Consider the following 27,197-nt stretch of genomic DNA (forward strand, 5'->3'; position numbering starts at 1 on the left):
CAATTCCTCTCTGTTTGGGTTACTATTGTATATCTACTCTGTATTAGGCCCTGCCTCACTTGTTTTATGGGAACTGTGTGTTAGTATAGGAAGTGGCCTAACACGTGTAGACTGGCCTTAGGCCATACTTGCATCTTGGCCTCCCTTTACTCAGCACCTTCTCCTTACTACAGTGCAGGAGCAATGTGCCTGCCTATGAGGAAATACCTTGTGCTTCCATGAAACTGTTTAGAATATTATAGAGATTTAACTAGACCTGGTGTTTTTACCCAGACTGCTGCAACTTTCTTATTGTGGATATGCACATGATTTAACTGTTACAATCCTCAATCTGTGTTTTCTATGTAATGAGCATTGCCTAATTGCATATTTTCTTGTATTGTAATGTGGTATGACATAGAGCAGTGGATTAGTCTACTGTATCTGTGTGTCTGGTTACAGCTTTAGTTTGTCAGTATTGTATTTTACTTACTTGTTGTTATTATCTCCCCCTTTTTTTCTCCTGCTCTAGCTAACTCTCCTGCCTAACCCAGCGTCTGTTTGCCTGGGCTGAACTTCCTCTCCACTATATGAGGGTACTTTCTGCATACAACCCTTGAAAGCTCTGGACCCTGCACTCTTCTACAAACTCACTACCTAAAGCTCTAAGAGAGTATGTTTAATTAATTTGTTTATGGTCTCTTCCTAATTTTTATCTTGTGCTGTTTTGGTTTGCTCCCACCTAGTCTCCTAGCAGCAGGCCGCCTATACCCCTTACTCTGTTTAATCTTCCTCTCTCTGTCCTTAGTGTTGTACTTAGCCTGTACTCTCCCTCCCAGTAGTGTTTGTCTTTTCTTCTTTCCTACCCCTGAACCTTGTGACTCCTCTCTGTACCTTGACTTCTGTGTCCAGTAGGTATCACTCTGTCCACTCCAAGACCTACAGAACTGGATATTTCCCATCCATATTCTTCCTACCCTCACCTTCTCACCCCTTTTCCTTTCCATCTCTGAAGTGCTCTGTGACCCACTCCCCCTTCCCTTTCTATCTCAAACCTTCTCTTTGCTAACTTTCTCTGTTACTTTTTCCTTCCTCTCTCTCTTCTGTGCTTGGAGTAGCTCTGCCTCTCTGATATACCTTATCCTTCCCAGTGTCTCTCCCTGCCTTGGCTGCATCTAGGCTAGTGGCCATTTTCTTTATTGTGGCACTTTCACGAATATCTCGCTCTATCTTTCCCTACTTTGCTTTCCTCCTCTCGATCTCCTGCTCTTGTATATCTTCCTACCTAGGTCCCTCCTTCTTACTGTAGTTATACCCTATATCTAACTATTGGGACTACCTTCGCCTCTTTGGGACTATCTTCTCCTCTCCTCCATTCGTTAGTATACTCCCCTTCCGTTTCTTACCTTGCTCTCACCTATTCCTTACTCCTCCCCCCCAGGTACTTCCTTTGCGAGGTCTTAAAATCCCTCCCTATCCCCAGGACGCCATCTTTACCCGTATCCTACCTCGCTGCTGCTGTGCGACTGTGGCTGAGCTCTCCTAGGTAAATAGGTATCGCAAGTGTATGTATTTGGTCTTTAATTGTATCCTCCCTTGTAATACTCTATGATTTACTAAATGGTATTTTGCACTCGCTGCCTTCCCTTGGCCGCTAATATGTTAGCTTGTTTGTTTGTTTGCTGTTGGGTTTACTCGCCAAATTCACCTTCATGTTGATCGCACTTACACTGCACTGTGTATGCGGCTTCTGTTTTTGACTTGGTGAATGGTGAATAATCACCTTCTGCACATAGTTCTTTTTTTTAAAGTATTTTGTGCTGTGAATTGCTTTTTTATCTGTTGTCGCCGGTTAAGTGACTGCCATGTGTATCCTGAGTTTATTCTTTATGTTAACTGTTGAGCGAGGTTGTTTCTCTTGAGCATTTTAAGTTCTATATTGCCTTTGGATTGTGATTTCAAATGCTGTTATTTCTGCAGGTATACTGCTGAGATTGTGTACTGTTTAATTAATTACAGCTATCCAGCGTTAGCATGTCAGCCTGATACTTCATGTACATTAGAACATGTAGCGTTATTTTGCTGCTTACTGATTGAGTTACTGCTCTTAGTTATTTCTTAAAGAGTTCTGGGTTGTGGATTTCTATGTCTTCTGCTGTCGCCATTAGCGACTGCTGTTTGCATCATTAATATTTGGTTCATATCTTACTGCTGAACTTAGTTGCTTATTTTGGGCTTTTTGAGCTATTTGTTGTCCTGTGACTGTGAAATACAAGTGCTGTTATTTCAGCTGCTCTATCTGCTGAGAATTGAGCACTGTTTTCTCATTCACAATGCGACCTAGCTGGTCGTAACCTTTACTCTGTAAAGGCTAAGCAGAGTTAGCGTGTCAGCCTTATACTTTATGTCCAACAGTACACGCTGATGAGTAGTCATTAGCGATCTTTGCTAGACTATTCAGTGCCTCCTGACCCCACCCTTACCCCTCCGAGGATGATTTTTTATGGGTAACTTATGACCCCAGCTTTTTGTTACATTATTATCACAATTCCTCTCTGTTTGGGTTACTATTGTATATCTACTCTGTATTAGGCCCTGCCTCACTTGTTTTATGGGAACTGTGTGTTAGTATAGGAAGTGGCCTAACACGTGTAGACTGGCCTTAGGCCATACTTGCATCTTGGCCTCCCTTTACTCAGCACCTTCTCCTTACTACAGTACGGAGCAATGTGCCTGCCTATGAGGAAATACCTTGTGCTTCCATGAAACTGTTTAGAATATTATAGAGATTTAACTAGACCTGGTGTTTTTACCCAGACTGCTGCAACTTTCTTATTGTGGATATGCACATGATTTAACTGTTACAATCCTCAATCTGTGTTTTCTATGTAATGAGCATTGCCTAATTGCATATTTTCTTGTATTGTAATGTGGTATGACATAGAGCAGTGGATTAGTCTACTGTATCTGTGTGTCTGGTTACAGCTTTAGTTTGTCAGTATTGTATTTTACTTACTTGTTGTTATTATCTCCCCCTTTCTTTTTCTCCTGCTCTAGCTAACTCTCCTGCCTAACCCAGCATCTGTTTGCCTGGGCTGAACTTCCTCTCCACTATATGAGGGTACTTTCTGCATACAACCCTTGAAAGCTCTGGACCCTGCACTCTTCTACAAACTCACTACCTAAAGCTCTAAGAGAGTATGTTTAATTAATTTGTTTATGGTCTCTTCCTAATTTTTATCTTGTGCTGTTTTGGTTTGCTCCCACCTAGTCTCCTAGCAGCAGCCCCCCCTATACCCCTTACTCTGTTTAATCTTCCTCTCTCTGTCCTTAGTGTTGTACTTAGCCTGTACTCTCCCTCCCAGTAGTGTTTGTCTTTTCTTCTTTCCTACCCCTGAACCTTGTGACTCCTCTCTGTACCTTGACTTCTGTGTCCAGTAGGTATCACTCTGTCCACTCCAAGACCTACAGAACTGGATATTTCCCATCCATATTCTTCCTACCCTCACCTTCTCACCCCTTTTCCTTTCCATCTCTGAAGTGCTCTGTGACCCACTCCCCCTTCCCTTTCTATCTCAAACCTTCTCTTTGCTAACTTTCTCTGTTACTTTTCCTTCCTCTCTCTCTTCTGTGCTTGGAGTAGCTCTGCCTCTCTGATATACCTTATCCTTCCCAGTGTCTCTCCCTGCCTTGGCTGCATCTAGGCTAGTGGCCATTTTCTTTATTGTGGCACTTTCACGAATATCTCGCTCTATCTTTCCCTACTTTGCTTTCCTCCTCTCGATCTCCTGCTCTTGTATATCTTCCTACCTAGGTCCCTCCTTCTTACTGTAGTTATACCCTATATCTAACTATTGGGACTACCTTCGCCTCTTTGGGACTATCTTCTCCTCTCCTCCATTCGTTAGTATACTCCCTTCCGTTTCTTACCTTGCTCTCACCTATTCCTTACTCCTCCCCCCCAGGTACTTCCTTTGCGAGGTCTTAAAATCCCTCCCTATCCCCAGGACGCCATCTTTACCCGTATCCTACCTCGCTGCTGCTGTGCGACTGTGGCTGAGCTCTCCTAGGTAAATAGGTATCGCAAGTGTATGTATTTGGTCTTTAATTGTATCCTCCCTTGTAATACTCTATGATTTACTAAATGGTATTTTGCACTCGCTGCCTTCCCTTGGCCGCTAATATGTTAGCGTTTGTTTGCTGTTGGGTTTACTGCCAAATTCACCTTCATGTTGATCGCACTTACACTGCACTGTGTATGCGGCTTCTGTTTTTGACTTGGTGAATGGTGAATAATCACCTTCTGCACATAGTTCTTTTTTTTAAAGTATTTTGTGCTGTGAATTGCTTTTTTATCTGTTGTCGCCGGTTAAGTGACTGCCATGTGTATCCTGAGTTTATTCTTTATGTTAACTGTTGAGCGAGGTTGTTTCTCTTGAGCATTTTAAGTTCTATATTGCCTTTGGATTGTGATTTCAAATGCTGTTATTTCTGCAGGTATACTGCTGAGATTGTGTACTGTTTAATTAATTACAGCTATCCAGCGTTAGCATGTCAGCCTGATACTTCATGTACATTAGAACATGTAGCGTTATTTTGCTGCTTACTGATTGAGTTACTGCTCTTAGTTATTTCTTAAAGAGTTCTGGGTTGTGGATTTCTATGTCTTCTGCTGTCGCGATTAAGCGACTGCGGTTTGCATCATTAATATTTGGTTCATATCTTACTGCTGAACTTAGTTGCTTATTTTGGGCTTTTGAGCTATTTGTTGTCCTGTGACTGTGAAATACAAGTGCTGTTATTTCAGCTGCTCTATCTGCTGAGAATTGAGCACTGTTTTCTCATTCACAATGCGACCTAGCTGGTCGTAACCTTTACTCTGTAAAGGCTAAGCAGAGTTAGCGTGTCAGCCTTATACTTTATGTCCAACAGTACACGCTGATGAGTAGTCATTAGCGATCTTTGCTAGACTATTCAGTGCCTCCTGACCCCACCCTTACCCCTCCGAGGATGATTTTTTATGGGTAACTTATGACCCCAGCTTTTTGTTACATTATTATCACAATTCCTCTCTGTTTGGGTTACTATTGTATATCTACTCTGTATTAGGCCCTGCCTCACTTGTTTTATGGGAACTGTGTGTTAGTATAGGAAGTGGCCTAACACGTGTAGACTGGCCTTAGGCCATACTTGCATCTTGGCCTCCTTTACTCAGCACCTTCTCCTTACTACAGTACGGAGCAATGTGCCTGCCTATGAGGAAATACCTTGTGCTTCCATGAAACTGTTTAGAATATTATAGAGATTTAACTAGACCTGGTGTTTTACCCAGACTGCTGCAACTTTCTTATTGTGGATATGCACATGATTTAACTGTTACAATCCTCAATCTGTGTTTTCTATGTAATGAGCATTGCCTAATTGCATATTTTCTTGTATTGTAATGTGGTATGACATAGAGCAGTGGATTAGTCTACTGTATCTGTGTGTCTGGTTACAGCTTTAGTTTGTCAGTATTGTATTTTACTTACTTGTTGTTATTATCTCCCCCTTTTTTTTCTCCTGCTCTAGCTAACTCTCCTGCCTAACCCAGCGTCTGTTTGCCTGGGCTGAACTTCCTCTCCACTATATGAGGGTACTTTCTGCATACAACCCTTGAAAGCTCTGGACCCTGCACTCTTCTACAAACTCACTACCTAAAGCTCTAAGAGAGTATGTTTAATTAATTTGTTTATGGTCTCTTCCTAATTTTTATCTTGTGCTGTTTTGGTTTGCTCCCACCTAGTCTCCTAGCAGCAGCCCCCCCTATACCCCTTACTCTGTTTAATCTTCCTCTCTCTGTCCTTAGTGTTGTACTTAGCCTGTACTCTCCCTCCCAGTAGTGTTTGTCTTTTCTTCTTTCCTACCCCTGAACCTTGTGACTCCTCTCTGTACCTTGACTTCTGTGTCCAGTAGGTATCACTCTGTCCACTCCAAGACCTACAGAACTGGATATTTCCCATCCATATTCTTCCTACCCTCACCTTCTCACCCCTTTTCCTTTCCATCTCTGAAGTGCTCTGTGACCCACTCCCCCTTCCCTTTCTATCTCAAACCTTCTCTTTGCTAACTTTCTCTGTTACTTTTCCTTCCTCTCTCTCTTCTGTGCTTGGAGTAGCGCTCTGCCTCTCTGATATACCTTATCCTTCCCAGTGTCTCTCCCTGCCTTGGCTGCATCTAGGCTAGTGGCCATTTTCTTTATTGTGGCACTTTCACGAATATCTCGCTCTATCTTTCCCTACTTTGCTTTCCTCCTCTCGATCTCCTGCTCTTGTATATCTTCCTACCTAGGTCCCTCCTTCTTACTGTAGTTATACCCTATATCTAACTATTGGGACTACCTTCGCCTCTTTGGGACTATCTTCTCCTCTCCTCCATTCGTTAGTATACTCCCCTTCCGTTTCTTACCTTGCTCTCACCTATTCCTTACTCCTCCCACTCAGGTACTTCCTTTGCGAGGTCTTAAAATCCCTCCCTATCCCCAGGACGCCATCTTTACCCGTATCCTACCTCGCTGCTGCTGTGCGACTGTGGCTGAGCTCTCCTAGGTAAATAGGTATCGCAAGTGTATGTATTTGGTCTTTAATTGTATCCTCCTTGTAATACTCTATGATTTACTAAATGGTATTTTGCACTCGCTGCCTTCCCTTGGCCGCTAATATGTTAGCGTTTGTTTGCTGTTGGGTTTACTCGCCAAATTCACCTTCATGTTGATCGCACTTACACTGCACTGTGTATGCGGCTTCTGTTTTTGACTTGGTGAATGGTGAATAATCACCTTCTGCACATAGTTCTTTTTTTTAAAGTATTTTGTGCTGTGAATTGCTTTTTTATCTGTTGTCGCCGGTTAAGTGACTGCCATGTGTATCCTGAGTTTATTCTTTATGTTAACTGTTGAGCGAGGTTGTTTCTCTTGAGCATTTTAAGTTCTATATTGCCTTTGGATTGTGATTTCAAATGCTGTTATTTCTGCAGGTATACTGCTGAGATTGTGTACTGTTTAATTAATTACAGCTATCCAGCGTTAGCATGTCAGCCTGATACTTCATGTACATTAGAACATGTAGCGTTATTTTGCTGCTTACTGATTGAGTTACTGCTCTTAGTTATTTCTTAAAGAGTTCTGGGTTGTGGATTTCTATGTCTTCTGCTGTTGCCATTAAGCGACTGCTGTTTGCATCATTAATATTTGGTTCATATCTTACTGCTGAACTTAGTTGCTTATTTTGGGCTTTTTGAGCTATTTGTTGTCCTGTGACTGTGAAATACAAGTGCTGTTATTTCAGCTGCTCTATCTGCTGAGAATTGAGCACTGTTTTCTCATTCACAATGCGACCTAGCTGGTCGTAACCTTTACTCTGTAAAGGCTAAGCAGAGTTAGCGTGTCAGCCTTATACTTTATGTCCAACAGTACACGCTGATGAGTAGTCATTAGCGATCTTTGCTAGACTATTCAGTGCCTCCTGACCCCACCCTTACCCCTCCGAGGATGATTTTTTATGGGTAACTTATGACCCCAGCTTTTTGTTACATTATTATCACAATTCCTCTCTGTTTGGGTTACTATTGTATATCTACTCTGTATTAGGCCCTGCCTCACTTGTTTTATGGGAACTGTGTGTTAGTATAGGAAGTGGCCTAACACGTGTAGACTGGCCTTAGGCCATACTTGCATCTTGGCCTCCCTTTACTCAGCACCTTCTCCTTACTACAGTACGGAGCAATGTGCCTGCCTATGAGGAAATACCTTGTGCTTCCATGAAACTGTTTAGAATATTATAGAGATTTAACTAGACCTGGTGTTTTTACCCAGACTGCTGCAACTTTCTTATTGTGGATATGCACATGATTTAACTGTTACAATCCTCAATCTGTGTTTTCTATGTAATGAGCATTGCCTAATTGCATATTTTCTTGTATTGTAATGTGGTATGACATAGAGCAGTGGATTAGTCTACTGTATCTGTGTGTCTGGTTACAGCTTTAGTTTGTCAGTATTGTATTTTACTTACTTGTTGTTATTATCTCCCCCTTTCTTTTTCTCCTGCTCTAGCTAACTCTCCTGCCTAACCCAGCGTCTGTTTGCCTGGGCTGAACTTCCTCTCCACTATATGAGGGTACTTTCTGCATACAACCCTTGAAAGCTCTGGACCCTGCACTCTTCTACAAACTCACTACCTAAAGCTCTAAGAGAGTATGTTTAATTAATTTGTTTATGGTCTCTTCCTAATTTTTATCTTGTGCTGTTTTGGTTTGCTCCCACCTAGTCTCCTAGCAGCAGCCCCCCCTATACCCCTTACTCTGTTTAATCTTCCTCTCTCTGTCCTTAGTGTTGTACTTAGCCTGTACTCTCCCTCCCAGTAGTGTTTGTCTTTTCTTCTTTCCTACCCCTGAACCTTGTGACTCCTCTCTGTACCTTGACTTCTGTGTCCAGTAGGTATCACTCTGTCCACTCCAAGACCTACAGAACTGGATATTTCCCATCCATATTCTTCCTACCCTCACCTTCTCACCCCTTTTCCTTTCCATCTCTGAAGTGCTCTGTGACCCACTCCCCCTTCCCTTTCTATCTCAAACCTTCTCTTTGCTAACTTTCTCTGTTACTTTTTCCTTCCTCTCTCTCTTCTGTGCTTGGAGTAGCGCTCTGCCTCTCTGATATACCTTATCCTTCCCAGTGTCTCTCCCTGCCTTGGCTGCATCTAGGCTAGTGGCCATTTTCTTTATTGTGGCACTTTCACGAATATCTCGCTCTATCTTTCCCTACTTTGCTTTCCTCCTCTCGATCTCCTGCTCTTGTATATCTTCCTACCTAGGTCCCTCCTTCTTACTGTAGTTATACCCTATATCTAACTATTGGGACTACCTTCGCCTCTTTGGGACTATCTTCTCCTCTCCTCCATTCGTTAGTATACTCCCCTTCCGTTTCTTACCTTGCTCTCACCTATTCCTTACTCCTCCCACCCAGGTACTTCCTTTGCGAGGTCTTAAAATCCCTCCCTATCCCCAGGACGCCATCTTTACCCGTATCCTACCTCGCTGCTGCTGTGCGACTGTGGCTGAGCTCTCCTAGGTAAATAGGTATCGCAAGTGTATGTATTTGGTCTTTAATTGTATCCTCCCTTGTAATACTCTATGATTTACTAAATGGTATTTTGCACTCGCTGCCTTCCCTTGGCCGCTAATATGTTAGCGTTTGTTTGCTGTTGGGTTTACTCGCCAAATTCACCTTCATGTTGATCGCACTTACACTGCACTGTGTATGCGGCTTCTGTTTTTGACTTGGTGAATGGTGAATAATCACCTTCTGCACATAGTTCTTTTTTTTAAAGTATTTTGTGCTGTGAATTGCTTTTTTATCTGTTGTCGCGGTTAAGTGACTGCCATGTGTATCCTGAGTTTATTCTTTATGTTAACTGTTGAGCGAGGTTGTTTCTCTTGAGCATTTTAAGTTCTATATTGCCTTTGGATTGTGATTTCAAATGCTGTTATTTCTGCAGGTATACTGCTGAGATTGTGTACTGTTTAATTAATTACAGCTATCCAGCGTTAGCATGTCAGCCTGATACTTCATGTACATTAGAACATGTAGCGTTATTTTGCTGCTTACTGATTGAGTTACTGCTCTTAGTTATTTCTTAAAGAGTTCTGGGTTGTGGATTTCTATGTCTTCTGCTGTCGCCATTAGCGACTGCTGTTTGCATCATTAATATTTGGTTCATATCTTACTGCTGAACTTAGTTGCTTATTTTGGGCTTTTTGAGCTATTTGTTGTCCTGTGACTGTGAAATACAAGTGCTGTTATTTCAGCTGCTCTATCTGCTGAGAATTGAGCACTGTTTTCTCATTCACAATGCGACCTAGCTGGTCGTAACCTTTACTCTGTAAAGGCTAAGCAGAGTTAGCGTGTCAGCCTTATACTTTATGTCCAACAGTACACGCTGATGAGTAGTCATTAGCGATCTTTGCTAGACTATTCAGTGCCTCCTGACCCCACCCTTACCCCTCCGAGGATGATTTTTTATGGGTAACTTATGACCCCAGCTTTTTATTACATTATTATCACAATTCCTCTCTGTTTGGGTTACTATTGTATATCTACTCTGTATTAGGCCCTGCCTCACTTGTTTTATGGGAACTGTGTGTTAGTATAGGAAGTGGCCTAACACGTGTAGACTGGCCTTAGGCCATACTTGCATCTTGGCCTCCTTTACTCAGCACCTTCTCCTTACTACAGTGCAGAGCAATGTGCCTGCCTATGAGGAAATACCTTGTGCTTCCATGAAACTGTTTAGAATATTATAGAGATTTAACTAGACCTGGTGTTTTTACCCAGACTGCTGCAACTTTCTTATTGTGGATATGCACATGATTTAACTGTTACAATCCTCAATCTGTGTTTTCTATGTAATGAGCATTGCCTAATTGCATATTTTCTTGTATTGTAATGTGGTATGACATAGAGCAGTGGATTAGTCTACTGTATCTGTGTGTCTGGTTACAGCTTTAGTTTGTCAGTATTGTATTTTACTTACTTGTTGTTATTATCTCCCCCTTTCTTTTCTCCTGCTCTAGCTAACTCTCCTGCCTAACCCAGCGTCTGTTTGCCTGGGCTGAACTTCCTCTCCACTATATGAGGGTACTTTCTGCATACAACCCTTGAAAGCTCTGGACCCTGCACTCTTCTACAAACTCACTACCTAAAGCTCTAAGAGAGTATGTTTAATTAATTTGTTTATGGTCTCTTCCTAATTTTTATCTTGTGCTGTTTTGGTTTGCTCCCACCTAGTCTCCTAGCAGCAGCCCCCCCTATACCCCTTACTCTGTTTAATCTTCCTCTCTCTGTCCTTAGTGTTGTACTTAGCCTGTACTCTCCCTCCCAGTAGTGTTTGTCTTTTCTTCTTTCCTACCCCTGAACCTTGTGACTCCTCTCTGTACCTTGACTTCTGTGTCCAGTAGGTATCACTCTGTCCACTCCAAGACCTACAGAACTGGATATTTCCCATCCATATTCTTCCTACCCTCACCTTCTCACCCCTTTTCCTTTCCATCTCTGAAGTGCTCTGTGACCCACTCCCCCTTCCCTTTCTATCTCAAACCTTCTCTTTGCTAACTTTCTCTGTTACTTTTTCCTTCCTCTCTCTCTTCTGTGTATCCCGCTCCGTTCGCCCTGCGGGCTCACTCCGCTCCCCTCCCTACCCCCAATTCCCACCCACCCCCAGGGGTCCTAACCTTATACTTCCCTAACCACACCCACTTACTCTAACATCCCTTCCTGTTCTTTCCCGCCAAAAACTTAACCCCTCCCATCCATACAAACTCTTCCACCCCCTCTTCTTTCTCTACTCCTAAAACCTTCCTACTCTCCTATAACTAATTTCTCTCCTCTTCTACACCTAACCTTCTGCTTATATACCTTTACTCTCTGTACCTACACGTTGTATTCTCTCTTCTTACCCCTTCATATCCACACACTACTTCTTTCCTTCCTTCCTCCCTGTACTCTACCTAATACTTTCTCCTCTCTCACCCTCTCTTGTTCAATTAAATTATAACTTCCCTTACCTCACCACTCCTACAAATGGCTCCATACACACCCACCATGGTAATATTCTTATCATTATTCTGTACCTCTCTTTATTCTTCTTACCTTCTTACCTTCTTTGAACACCCACTTATTTACCAGCCAGAACTTATAAATAAACATACAGCTATCTTCCACACCTCTCTTACCTCCTTCTTAAATTCCACATCCTCCCCTAACTATCACCTTCCCAAATTCCATAGGCACTATCATCTTACCTACACCTTTCCCTCTGATAAAAAAATGAAACAACTAACCCGTCTTAAAAGTAATCTCACACCCAGACCTAATACTCCAACCCTACAAGATGGTGATATTCACCCCAATCCAGGCCCATCAAATCCCTCCCCTCAAGTATCTAAGCCTAACCTCAACAACACCCTTCTCATAGGTCATCTAAATATACGAAGTATGAATAACAAAGTACCCTATTTACATGCCCTGTTAGATATTCACCACTTTGACATTCTGTGCCTCTCAGAAACCTGGCTAAAACCAGCCACCAAAGACACGGAAATTATACCCCAAGGCTATAATATACATAGGCTTGATCGTACTAAGCGTAAAGGTGGTGGTGTGGCTATTCTATTTAAGAACCATCTTAGCATCTCCACCCTCCCAGCCTGCCCAACCCAAGATCCTAATGTTGAAGCCATCATCACTAAACTTCAGTTAAATGCTCAAAAAGCCCTGTACATCATCTGTATGTACATACCTCCAGGCAACAACATACCAATCTTAGAAAACTTCCTTAGTTGGACTTCCACAAACTTCCCCCAAGAAACTATAATTCTGGGCGACTTTAATATAGACTGGAATACTATTAGTAGCAACAATCCCTCCTGTCATATAAACCTATATAGTTTTACACAATCCATTACCACCACTACTAGGTTTAATAAACCAAATAAGAAACAGAGTATCTTAGACTGGATACTCATAAACAAAGTTAATGTCTCTTACAAAGTAGGAACTATGCCCGATGACCTCAGTGACCACTGCCTAACCTATATCTCCAGAGTCAAGACCGACTATCTAAACCTTCCTAACACTAGAATAATACGCTCTACCAAAAACTTTAACAGTGATTTGTTTCAAAAGGATCTCGAAACATGTAACTGGAAACTCCTAAAATCACTTCCTCTTAATGAAGCAGTATCATTCTTTAACTCAACCTTCCTTTCCATTTTGGATAAACATGCCCCTACACGCTCTATTAGAATGAAGTCTAATACAGCCCCATGGCTCTCTAAGGAAACAAAGAAACTAATTCACAGTAAAAATAAAATTTGGGCCAAATGGAGACACCACAGAATCACCTCTGATTTTCATCATTTTTGCAAACTTAGAAATCTCGCAAAAAAAGCAATTATCTCTGACAAAAAGAACTATTACTGTGATCTTCAAACAACCCAATTATACAAGCCAAAACAATTCTGGTCCTCAATCAATAAACTCCTTTCTCCTGGTTCAGCTAAAACTCCCTCCCCTATAAACGCAAACCCAGACAACCCTAGCCATACTGCTAACGCCTTCAACACCTTTTTTATTGAAACCATTCAATCTCTTGCTAGACAACTGAACACCAATAACTTTTACCCTCCAAATAATCTTATGGATTCATCCCAAAACTTCACTCTTCATCCAATCCCTACCTCCTTCATCTATAAGCTTATTCTTAAACTTAAACCCTGTACCCCCTCTGCTGACAAACTCCCCTCTCTTTCTTCAAAAGGCTGCTAAACAGATTGCATACCCTATATCTTTACTCATTAATAGGACTATCCAAGAAGGAACCATACCAGATATATGGAAAATCTCTCATATCATCCCACTACACAAAGGTGGAAACTCTATTGACTTTACTAACTTTAGACCTATAGCTCTTCTCTCTCCTCTTGCTAAGATTATGGAGAAATGCATTCATCAGCAACTCATACATTATCTCTCTTCTCACAACATAATTGCCAACTGTCAACATGGCTTTAGGCCCCACCATAGCACCTCCACTGCCCTCCTTTCTTTCATGGATACTATCAACAACTATCGAAACTCCAACATCTTCTCATCTGCTCTATTTATTGACCTCTCCAAAGCATTTGACATGGTGAACCACTCTTCCCTTATTAATATACTTAAATCCCTCTCATTTGATAACCTGGCTTTAAAATGGTTTACCTCCTATCTTAACAACAGACATCAAGCCGTCCTTTGGGACAATCATATCTCTTCTCTATTGCCTGTTTCAATTGGAGTCCCACAGGGCTCTATCCTAGGTCCACTTCTCTTCTCCCTATACATAAACGATCTCAACACAGTCATCCCTCAAGCTACCTGCATCCAATATGCCGACGACTCAACAATCATTTGCTCAGCATCCACCCCCACAGAACTACTGTCTCTAACTCAAACTACCTTTAACACTGTAGAAACTTGGTTTACTAGACGATACCTCCTCCTTAATGCTAAAAAAACAAAACTTCTCCTTTTTTCTCCTACCACTCGAGCCTCCCCATTAAACTTCAACATTATGTCTAATGACTCTACTGTTATTTCTCCTGACACAACAACTAAACTGCTAGGAATTACCATCGACAACAATCTGACTTTTGATCAACACATCAATAACACCATCAAAACTGTTAATAAAAAAATAGGATCATTATACCGTATCAAACCTTTTCTCACACCTTCTACCAGAGCTACCATTGCCCACTCCCATCTTATATCTACTCTCTTCTACGCCTCACCAATCTTCACTAACCTTAAGAAGGCCAACCTAAATAAACTTGCAACTTGTTATAATAGCATTGCCCGATTTGCCACCAGCAACCCTTTCAAAACACACCACTGTCACAACCTAAAACTCCTAGGCTGGCTTGAGCTACAAAACTGTCTTTTGATCTCACAACTTACCATTGCTCACAAGATACTCTATCAACCTTATAACACCCCTATACTTTCTCAACTCTTAATCCCTTACAATAATCTTACCTCTCTTCGATCTTCTTCCAAACTCATGACTAAATCAGTAAAGTCCCATAACCTAGCTGGTGACTCTCTTTTCACTAATACTATAGGAAGGATATGGAATCAGCTACCCACTGATATCACTCTAACTTCCTCCTTACCTCTGTTCAAACAAAAAATCAAACTGTATTTCCAAAATCACTGGCTCTGTTCCTGTTGGACTCCTGACTAATTTCTTCCTTCACCTCCACCACTAGAACTCTACACTTTACTTAGTAAATATACTTACTCCTACTTCTTATTGCCCTATTACTAGCCTCTCATGCTCTAACCTACTCTTCCTTTCTCTCTCCCCTGTCCTCTTATACACATTCTAACCCTTCTCCTCTCCAGACTATTTCTTCTTTCCCTCTTCCTCCTTTTTATTCCTGTTTTACTTCTCTTCTTCTTATTTCTTTTGAAACCTTCTTGCTAATCCTAATTTTTCATAATGCTTTATACTGAACAACAATTTTTGTAATGCTTTTTACTTAACAACAATTTTTTTTTATTATAGTATGTTCCTTAGATACTTCATGTATATTTATTTTTTGTTTATTCATGTTACTAAATGATAATTCACTTTGTACTTAATTATGTACTCTGTAAATTGTCCCATTGAAATATAGTATGAGTGGAGCTTTTCTCCTCGGGCCTCTACTGAAAATGGACATATATCCAGCTAGACTAGCCCGGTTAACAAATGTAAAATAAAAAATAAAATAAAATAAAATAAAATAAATGTAGCTAGAGATTTAAAGAAAAGGCGCATATTCTCTGTGCCAAGTTATGAAGCTAGAGGTTTAAGGAAATTGCACACATTGTCAAAATGTCACTATGTATGTAGCTAGAGGTTTAAATAAAATGCACACATTGCCATCATGTCATGGTGTATGCAGCTAGAGATTTAAAAAAAATGCACACATCACCATTATGTCACTGTGTATGTAGCTAGAGGTTTACAGAAAATGTGCACATTGCCATTGCAAATTTATGCACACGTTGCCATAATGTCACTGAGTATGTAGCTACAAATTTAAAGAAAATGCACACATTGCCATCCTGTCACTGTGCATGCAGATAGAGGTTTAAAGAAAATGTACTCATTGCAATCATGCCACTGTGTATGGAGCTAGAGATTTAAAGAAAATGCAGACATTGCCATTTCAAAGTTATGCACACATTGTCATAATGTCACTATGTATGTAGCTAGAGGTTTAAAGAAAATGTGCACATTGCCATTGCAAATTTATGCACATGTTGCCATAATGTCACTGAGTATGTAGCTACAAATTTAAAGAAAATGCACACATTGCCATCCTGTCACTGTGCATGCAGATAGAGGTTTAAAGAAAATGCACACATTGCAATCATGCCACTGTGTATGGAGCTAGAGATTTAAAAAAAATACACACATTGCCATCATGCCACTGTGTATATAGCTAGAGATTTAAATAAAATGCACACATTGTCATCATGTCATTGTGCATGTAGCTAGAGGTTTAAAGAAAATGCATATGTTCCCATTACCAAGTTATACACACATTGCCATCAAGTCACTGTGAATGTAGCTAGAGGTTTAAAAATGCACACATTGCCATAATGTCACTGTGTATGTAGCTTGAGGTTTAAAAAAATGCACACATTGCCATCATGTCACTGTGTATTTGCCACAGGGGCATCCTACCGTTGTCACCACTGTCTTTCACTTGCTGAACTGGGCTGGCTTGAACTCCCTCACCTCCTTCAATGGTATCAACTCTCACTCGCCCACAAACTAGTAAACCATCCACTAAATGTCCCATCCCTCCAGAATCTACTCCAGCACTATCGCACCACCAGACCACTAAGATCCAGCAGCAAAAATCACTTGCAGATCACTAAAGGCAATAACTCTGCTGGTGAAGCACTATTCTCTTGTGCCATAGCCAAATTATGGAACTCACTCCCACCCACAATTACCTCCATACCATCATGCACCCACTTCAAAGCTTTACTAAAAACACAACTAAAAACATGCTGGCTATGCCCTTGCAACTCCCACTCTAATATCATCCACCCCATCCAACCACTACCTTTCTTTCCACTCCACTAACTACCTTGATTATAGCAAGCTCAGATGCTCCTAAGCCAGTACTTATTATACAGCACAAACTTCTTCTTCTTCTTGTAACATTTGTTAATGTCTGGTATGCACTTCACAGATAAAGATTCTAGTTGCCTACTGATGTACTATGTTCTTCATCTGTAAATATGTTGTAAGTAATTGCTATGTAAATTGTTAATCACTATGTAATCCAATGTAAATACTGTCTGTTTATTTTAACTGTGGAGCTTTTCTCCCCGGGCCTCCACTCAAAATGGACCTACGTCCAGTCGGACACTCCTGGTCAACAAATTTAAATAAATAAATAAAATAAATAGAGATTTAAAGAAAAGGCACACATTGCCATCATATCACTGTGTATGTAGATAGGGGTTTAAAGAAAATGCACACATTGCCATCATGCCACTGTGTATGTAGCTAGAGGTTTAAAGAAAATACACACATTGCCATCATGTCACTGTGTATTTAGCTAGAGGTTTAAAGAAAATGCACACGCTGTCATCATGTCACTGTGTATGTAACTAGAGTTTTAAAGAAAATGCATGCATTGTCATAATGTTACTGTGTATGTAGCTAGAGGTTTAAAAAAATGCACAATTCCCATTGCCAAGTTATGCACACAGTGCCATAACGTCACTTTGTATGTAGCTTGAGGTTTAAAGAAAATGCACACATTGCCATCATGTCACTGTGTATGTAGCTAGAGGTTTAAAGAAAATGCACACATTGCCATCATGTCACTATGTATGTAGCTAGAGGTTTAAAGAAAATGCACACATTGCCATCATATCACTGTGTATGTAGCTAGAGGTTTAAAGAAAATGCAAAATTCCCATTGCTAAGTTATGCACACATTGAAATAATGTCACTGTGTATGTATCTAGAGGTTTAAAAAAAATGCACACATTCCCATTGCCAAGTTATACATACATTGCCATCATGTTACTGTGTATGTAGATAGAGGTTTAAAGAAAATGCACACATTGCCATCATGTCACTATGTATGTAGCTAGAGATTTAAAGAAAATGCACACATTGCCATTGCCAAGTTATACATACATTGCCATCATGTTACTGTGTATGTAGATAGAGGTTTAAAGAAAATGCACACATTGCCATCATGTCACTGTGTATGTAGCTTGAGGTTTAAAGAAAATACACACATTCCCATTGCCAAGTTATAAACACACTGCTATAATGTCAATGTGTATGTAGCTAAAGGTTTCAAAAAATGCAAACATTGCCATCATGTTGCTGTGCATGTAGATAGAGGTTTAAAAAAATGAACACATTGCCCCGGTATACACACATTGCCATCATGTCACTGTGAATGTAGCTAGAGGTTTAAAGAAAATGCAGACATTGCCATCATGTCACTGTATATGTAGCTAGTGGTCTACAGAAAATGCACACATTGCCATCATGTCACTGTGCATGTAGCTAGAGGTTTAAAGAAAATGCACACATTGCCATCATGTCATTGTGTATGTAGCTGGAGATTTTAAAAAAGTGCACACATTGCCATTATGTCACTCTGTATGTAGCTAGAGGTTTAAAGAAAATGCACACATTGCCATCATGTCACTGTGTATTTAGCTAGAGGTTTAAAGAAAGTACACACATTGCCATCATGCCACTCTGTATGTAGCTAAGGATTTACAGAAAATGCACACATTGCCATTGCCAAGTAATACACACATTGCCATCATGTCACTGTGTATGTAGCTATAGATTTAATGAAAATGCACAAAGTGCCATCATATCACTGTGTATTTAGATAGACATTTAAATAAAATGCACATATTGCCATCATATCACTGTGTATGTTGATAGACATTTAAATAAAATGCACACATTGCCATCATGTCACAGTGTATGTAACTAAAGGTTTAAATAAAATGCACACATTGCCATTGCCGAGATATACACACATTGCTGTAATGTCACTGAGTATGTAGATAGAGTTTTAAAGAAATTGCACACATTGCCATTATGTCACTGTGTATGTAGCTAGAGATTTAAAGAAAATGCACACATTGCCATCATGCCACTGTGTATGTAGCTAGAGATTTAAAGAAAATGCACACATTGCCATCGCCAGGTTATACACCTATTGCCATAATGCCACTGAGTACATAGCTAGAGGTAAAAAGAAAATGCATACATTGTCATCATGTCACTGTGCATTTTTCAACAGGTTTAAAAAAAATGCACACATTGCCATCATGCCACTCTGTATGTAGCTAGGGATTTAAAGAAAATGCACACATTTCCATTGCCAAGTTATAGACATTTTGCCATCATGTCACTGTGTATGCAGCTAGATATTTAATGAAAATGCACACATTGCCATCATGTCACTGTGTATTTTGTGAGAGGTTTAAATAAAATGCACATATTGCCATCATAGCACTGTGTATGTAGCTAGAGATTTAAAGAAGATGCATACATTGCCATTGCCAAGTTATACACACATTGCCATCATGTTACTGTGTATGTAGCCAGAGATTTACAGAAAATGCACACAGTGCCATCATATCACTGTGTATGTAGATAGACATTTAAATAAAATACACATATTGCCATCACGTCACTCTGTATGTAGATAGAGGTTTAAATAAAATGCACACATTGTCATAGCTAAGTTATACACACATTGCCATAATGTCACTGAGTATGTAGTTAGAGATCTAAAGAAAATGCACACATTGCCATCATGTCACTGTGTATATAGCAAGAGATTTAAAGAAAATGCACACATTGCCATCATTGCACTGTGTATGTAGCTAGAGGTTTAAAGAAAGTACACACATTGTCATCATGTCACTGTGTATGTAGTTAGATATTTAAAGAAAATGCACACTTAAAATTGCCAAGTTATACACACATTGCCATCATGTCACTGTGTATTTTGTGAGAGGTTTAAATAAAATGCACATATTGCCATCATAGCACTGTGTATGTAGCTAGAGATTTAAAGAAGATGCATACATTGCCATTGCCAAGTTATACACACATTGCCATCATGTTACTGTGTATGTAGCCAGAGATTTACAGAAAATGCACACAGTGCCATCATATCACTGTGTATGTAGATAGACATTTAAATAAAATACACATATTGCCATCACGTCACTGTGTATGTAGATAGAGGTTTAAATAAAATGCACACATTGTCATAGCTAAGTTATACACACATTGCCATAATGTCACTGAGTATGTAGTTAGAGATCTAAAGAAAATGCACACATTGCCATCATGTCACTGTGTATATAGCAAGAGATTTAAAGAAAATGCACACATTGCCATCATTGCACTGTGTATGTAGCTAGAGATTTAAAGAAAAGGCACACATTGCCATCATGTCAGTGAGTATGTAGCTAGAGGTTTATAGAAAATGCACACATTGCCATCATGTCACTGTGTATTTAGCTAGAGGTTTAAAGAAAGTACACACATTGTCATCATGTCACTGTGTATGTAGTTAGATATTTAAAGAAAATGCACACTTAAAATTGCCAAGTAATGCACACATTGCCATCATGCCACTCTGTATGTAGCTAAGGATTTAAAGAAAATGCACACATTGCCATTGCCAAGTAATACACACATTGCCATCATGTCACTGTGTATGTAGCTATAGATTTAAAGAAAATGCACACAGTTCCATCATATCACTGTGTATTTAGATAGACATTTAAATAAAATGCACATATTGCCATCATATCACTGTGTATGTTGATAGGCATTTAAATAAAATGCACACATTGCCATCATGTCAAAGTGTATGTAACTACAGGTTTAAATAAAATGCACACATTGCCATTGCCAAGATATACTCACATTGCTGTAATGTCACTGAGTATGTAGATAGAGTTTTAAAGAAATTGCACACATTGCCATCATGTCACTGTGTATGTAGCTAGAGATTTAAAGAAAATGCACACATTGCCATCATGTCACTGTGTATGTAGCTAGAGATTTAAAGAAAATGCACACATTGCCATCGCCAGGTTATACACATATTGCCATAATGCCACTGAGTACATAGCTAGAGGTAAAAAGAAAATGCGCACATTGTCATCATGTCACTGTGCATTTTTCAACAGGTTTAAAAAAAATGCACACATTGCCATCATGCCACTCTGTATGAAGCTAGGGATTTAAAGAAAATGCACACATTTCCATTGCCAAGTTATACACACTTTGCCATCATGTCACTGTGTATGCAGCTAGAGATTTAATGAAAATGCACACATTGCCATCATGTCACTGTGTATTTTGCGAGATGTTTAAATAAAATGCACACATTGCCATCATATCACTGTGTATGTAGCTAAAGATCTAAAGAAAATGCATACATTTCCATTGCCAATTTATTCACACATTGCCATTATATCACTGTGTATGTAGCTAGAGATTTAAAGAGTATGCACACATTGCCATCATGACATGGTGTATGTATCTAGAGGTTTAAATAAAATGCACACATTGCTATTGCCAAGTTATACACACATTGCATCATTGCCAATGTGTATGTAGCTAGATGTTTATACAAAATGCACACATTGCCATCATGTCACTGTGTATTTAGCTAGAGGTTTAAAAAAATACACACATTGCCATCTTGTCAGTTTGTATGTCGCTAGAGATTTAAAGAAAATGCACACATTAAAATTGCCAAGTTATACACACATTGCCATCATGTCACTGTGTATTTTGTGAGAGGTTTAAATAAAATGCACATATTGCCATCATAGCACTGTGTATGTAGCTAGAGATTTAAAGAAGATGCATACATTGCCATTGCCAAGTTATACACACATTGCCATCATGTTACTGTGTATGTAGCCAGAGATTTACAGAAAATGCACACAGTGCCATCATATCACTGTGTATGTAGATAGACATTTAAATAAAATGCAGACATTGCCAACATATCACTGTGTATGTAGATAGACATTTAAATAAAATACACATATTGCCATCACGTCACTGTGTATGTAGATAGAGGTTTAAATAAAATGCACACATTGTCATAGCTAAGTTATACACACATTGCCATAATGTCACTGAGTATGTAGTTAGAGATCTAAAGAAAATGCACACATTGCCATCATGTCACTGTGTATATAGCAAGAGATTTAAAGAAAATGCACACATTGCCATCATTGCACTGTGTATGTAGCTAGAGATTTAAAGAAAAGGCACACATTGCCATCATGTCAGTGAGTATGTAGCTAGAGGTTTAAGGAAAATGCACACATTGCCATTGCCAACTTATATGCACATTGCCATGTCACTGTGTATGTAGCTAGAGGTTTAAAGAAAATGCACATATTGCCATTGCCAAGTTATGCACACATTGCCATCATGTCACTGTGTATCTAGCTAGAAGTTTAAAGAAAATGCAGACATTGACATCATGTCACTGTGTATGTAGCTAGAAGTTGAAAGAAAATGCACACATTGCCATTGCCATGTTATACACACATTGCTATAAAGTCACTGTGTATGTAGCAAGAGGTTTAAACATGCCTTTGCCAAGTTATGCACACATTGTCATATTGTCTCTGTGTATGTAGCTAGAGATTTAAAGAAAACACACACATTGCCATTAACAAATTATACACACATTGCCATCATGTCACTGTGAATGTAGCCAGAGATTTAAAGAAAATGCACACATCGCCATCATATCACTGTGTATATAGCTGAAGGTTTAAAGAAAATGCACACATTGCTGTCATGTCACTGTTTATGTAGCTAGAGATTTAAAAAAGGTGCACATTCTCTGTGCCAAATTATACACACATTGCCATCATGTCACTGTGCAAGTAGCTAGAGGCTGAAAGAAAATGCACACATTGCAAACATGTCACTGTGTATGTAGCTAGAGGCTCAAAGAAAATGCACACATTTCCATTGTCAAGTTATGCACATATTTCAATAATGTGTCACTTTGTATGTAGTTAGAGGTTTAAAGAAAATGCACACATTGCCATCCTGTCACTGTGTATGAAGCTAGAGATTTAAAGAAAATACACACATTGCCATCATGTCACTGTGTATGTAGCTAGAGGTTTAAAGAAAATCCACACATTGCCGTAATGTCACTATGTATGTATCTAGAGGTTTAAAGAAAATGTACACATTGTCATTGCCAAGTTATGCACAAATTTCCATATAGTGTCAGTGTGTATGTAGCTAGAGTTTTAAAGATAATGCACACATTGCCTTCATGTCACTGTGTATGTAGCTAGATGTTTAAAGAAAATGCACACATTGCAATTGCAAAGTTATGCACACATTGTCATAATGTCACTATGTATGTAGCTAAAAGTCTAAAGAATATGCACACATTGCCATCATATCACTGTGTATTTATCTAGAGATTTAAAGAAAATGCACACACTGCCGTTGCAAAGTTAAACACACATTGCCATAATGTCACCATGTATGTAGCTACAAATTTAAAGAAAATGCACACATTGCCATCATGTCACTGTGTATGGAGCTAGAGATTTAAAGAAAATGCACACATTGCCATCATGTCACTGTGTATGTTGCTAGAGGTTTAAATAAAATTCACACATTGCCATCATATCACTGTGTATGTAGCTAGAGGTTTAAAGAAAATGCACACATTGCCATCATCTCACTGTGTATGTAGATAGAGGTTTAAAGAAAATGCACACTTTGCCATCATATCACTGTGTATGTAGCTATAGGTTTAAAAAATGCACAAATTCCCAATGCCAAATGATACACACATTGCCATCATGCCACTGTGTATGTAGCTAGAGGTTTAAAGAAAATGCACACATTGCTATCATGTCACCTTGTATGGAGCTAGATGTTTAAAGAAAATGCACACATTGCCATTGAGAAGTTATACACATATTGCCATAATGTCATTGTATATGCAGCTTGAGGTTAAAACAATGCACACATTGCCATCATGTCAATGTGTATGTAGCTAGAGATTTAAAGAAAAGGCACACATTGCCATCATGTCACTGTGTATGTAGCTAGAGGTTTAAAGAGAATGCACACATTGCCATTGCCAAGTTATATATGCATTGCCATCATATCACTGTGTATGTAGCTAGACATTAAAAAAAGCCCATATTGCCATCATGTCACTGTGTATGCAGCTAGAAATATAAAAAAGCACACATTGCCATCATGTCACTGTGTGTGTAGCTAGAATTTTTTTAGAAAATGCACACATTGCCATTGGCAATTTATACACACATCACCATCATGTCACTGTGTATGTAGCTAGAGGTTTAAAGAAAATGTACACATTGTCATCATGTCACTGTGTATGTAGGTAGAGTTTTAAAGAAAATGCACACATTGCCATAATGTCACTGTATATGTTGCTAGAGGTTTAAAGAAAATGCACACATTGCCAACATGTCACTATGTATGTAGTTAGAGTTTTAAAGAAAATGCACGCATTGCCATCATGTAATTGTGTATGTAGCTAAAGGTTTAAAGAAATTGCACAAATTGCCATTGCCAAGTTATACACACATTGCCATAATGTCAATCTGTATGTAACTAGAGTTTTAAAGAAAATGCACACATTGCCATTACCAAGTTATACACACATTGCCATCATGTCACTTTTTATGTAGCTATTGATTTTAAATAAAATGCACACATTGTCATTGCCAAGTTATACACATATTGCCATCATATCACTGTGTTTGTAGCTAAAGGTTTAAAGAAAATGTACACATTGTCATCATGTCACTGAGTATGTAGCTTGAGATTTAAAGAAAATGCACACATTGCCATCATGTCACGATGCATATAGCTAGAGATTTAAAGAAAATGCACACATTGCCATCATATCACTGTAAATGTTGCTAGAGTTTTAAGGAAATGCACACATCACTGTGCATGTAGCTAGAGGTTTAAAGAAAAAGCAAACATTGCCATCATGTCACTGTGTATGTAGCTAAAGGTGTTAAGAAAATGCACACATTGAAATCATGTCACTGTGAATGTAGCTAGAGATTTAAAGAAAATGCACACATTGCCATTACCAAGTTATACACACATTGTCATCATGTCACTGTGACTGTAGCCAGAGATTTAAATAAAATGCACACATCACCATCATGTCAATGTGTGTATAGCTAAAGGTTTAAAGAAAATGCACACATTACAATCATGTCACTGTTTATGTAGCTAGAGATTTAAAGAAAAGGCAGACATTCTCTCTGCCAAGTTATATACACATTGCCATCATGTCACTGTTTAAGCAGCTAGTGGTTGAAAGAAAATGCACACATTGCCAACATGTCACTGTGTATGTAGCTAGAGGTTCATAGAAAATGCACACATTGCCATTGCCAAGTTATGCACACATTGCCATAATGTGTCACTTTGTATGTAGCTAGAGGTTTAAAGAAAATGCACAAATCGCCATCCTGTCATGGTGTATGAAGCTAGAGGTTTAAAGAAATTGCACACATTGCCATCATGTCACTTTGTATGTAGTTAGATGTTTAAATAAAATGCACACATTGCCATCATGTCATGGTGTATGCAGCTAGAGATTTTAAAAAAATGCACACATCACCATCATGTCACTGTGTATGTAGCTAGAGGTTTAAAGAAAATGCACACATTGCTATCATGTCACTATATACGTAGCTAGAGGTTTAAAGAATATGCACACATTGCCTTCATGTCACTCTGTATGTAGCTAGACATTTACAGAAAATGCACACATTGCCATTGCAATGTTATGCACACATTGTCAAAATGTCACTATGTATGTAGCTAGAGGTTTAAGGAATATGCAAACATTGCAATCATATCACTGTGTATGTAGCTAGAAATTTAAAGAAAATGCACATATTGCCATTGCAAATTTAAGCACACATTACCATAATGTCACTGTGTATGTAGCTACAGATTTAAAGAAAATGTACACATTGCCATCCTGTCACTGTGAATGTAGCTAGAGGTGTAAAGAAAATGCACACATTGTCACCATGTCACTGTGTATGTAGCTAGGGGTTTAAAGAAAATGCACACATTTCCATTGCCAAGTTATACACACAGTGCCACCATGTCACTGTGTATGTAGCTAGGGGTTTAAAGAAAATGCACACATTCCCATTGCCAAGTTATACACACATTGCAATCATGTCACTGTGTATGCAGTTAGAGGTTTAAAGAAAATGCACACATTCCTGTTTCCAAGTTATACACACAGTGCCATCATGTCTATATGTATGTAGCTAGAGATTTAAAGAAAATGCACACATTGCCACAAAGTCACAGTGTATGTTCCGAAAGGTTTAAAGAAAATGCACTCATTGCCATCATGTCACTGTGTATGTAACTAGAGTTTAAAAAAATGCACACATTGCCATTGCAAACTTATACACACATTGCCATCATGTCACTGTGTATTTAGCTAGGGGTTTAAAGAAAATACACACATTGCCATTGCCAAGTTATACACACATTCCCATAATGTCACTGTGTATGTAGCTAGAGGTTTAAAGAAAAGGCACACATTGCCATTATGTCACAATGTATGTAGCTAGAGATATAAAGAAAATGCACACGTTGCCATCATGTCACTGTGCATTTAGCTAGAGGTTTAAAGAAAATGCACACATTCTCACTGTCAAGTTATACACACATTGCCATAATGTCACTGTGTATGTACTTGAGGTTTTAAAAAATGCACACATTGCCATCATGTCACTGTGTATGTAGCTAGTAGTTTAAAGAAAATGCAGACATTGCAGTCATCTCACTGTATATGTAGCTAGGGGTTTAAAGAAAATGCACACATTCCCTATGCCAAGTTATACATACATTGCCATCATGTCACTGTGTATGTAGCTAGAGGTTTAAAGAAAATGCACACATTGCCATTGCCAAGTTATACACACAGTGCCATCATGTCACTGTGTATGTAGCTAAAGATTTAAAGAAAATGCACACATTGCCATAATGTTACAGTGTATGTTGCTAAAGGTTTAAAGAAAATGCAGTCATTGCCAACATGTCACTGTGTATGTAGCTAGAGGTTCATAGAAAATGCACACATTGCCATTGCCAAGTTATGCACACATTTCCATAATGTGTCACTTTGTATGTAGCTAGAGGTTTAAAGAAAATGCACAAATTGCCATCCTGTCATGGTGTATGAAGCTAGAGGTTTAAAGAAATTGCACACATTGCCATCATGTCACTGTGTATGTTCTTAGATGTTTAAATAAAATGCACACATTGCCATCATGTCATGGTGTATGCAGCTAGAGATTTTAAAAAAATGCACACATCACCATCATGTCACTGTGTATGTAGCTAGAGGTTTAAAGAAAATGCACACATTGTCATTGCCATCGTATGCACACATTTTCCTATAGTGTCACTGTGTATGTAGCTAGAGTTTTAAAGAAAATGCACACATTGCCTTCATGTCACTGTGTATGTAGC

General features: G+C 39.1%; 1 protein-coding gene and 1 long non-coding RNA gene across 4 annotated transcripts in view; one reads left to right on the forward strand and one right to left on the reverse strand.

Moving 5' to 3' along the window:
* COL8A1 (collagen type VIII alpha 1 chain) overlaps positions 1-27,197 on the reverse strand; it is a 645,551-nt gene that overhangs the window by 370,386 nt on the left and 247,968 nt on the right. The gene's annotated exons all lie outside the window — the stretch shown is intronic.
* On the forward strand, positions 2,779-10,786 carry LOC122802468. 2 transcript variants are annotated; one of them, XR_006364936.1, is made up of 4 exons: positions 2,779-3,177; positions 5,551-5,691; positions 8,072-8,212; positions 10,591-10,786. It is a non-coding gene; the product is annotated as an uncharacterized LOC122802468 (long non-coding RNA). The 2 variants fall into 2 exon arrangements; XR_006364935.1 differs by lacking the exon at positions 2,779-3,177 and having other exon boundaries at positions 5,313-5,691.

The sequence above is a fragment of the Protopterus annectens genome, chromosome 5.part0, assembly GCF_019279795.1.
Source record: "Protopterus annectens isolate FY-2018-M chromosome 5.part0, PAN1.0, whole genome shotgun sequence".
NCBI lineage: Eukaryota > Metazoa > Chordata > Ceratodontiformes > Protopteridae > Protopterus > Protopterus annectens.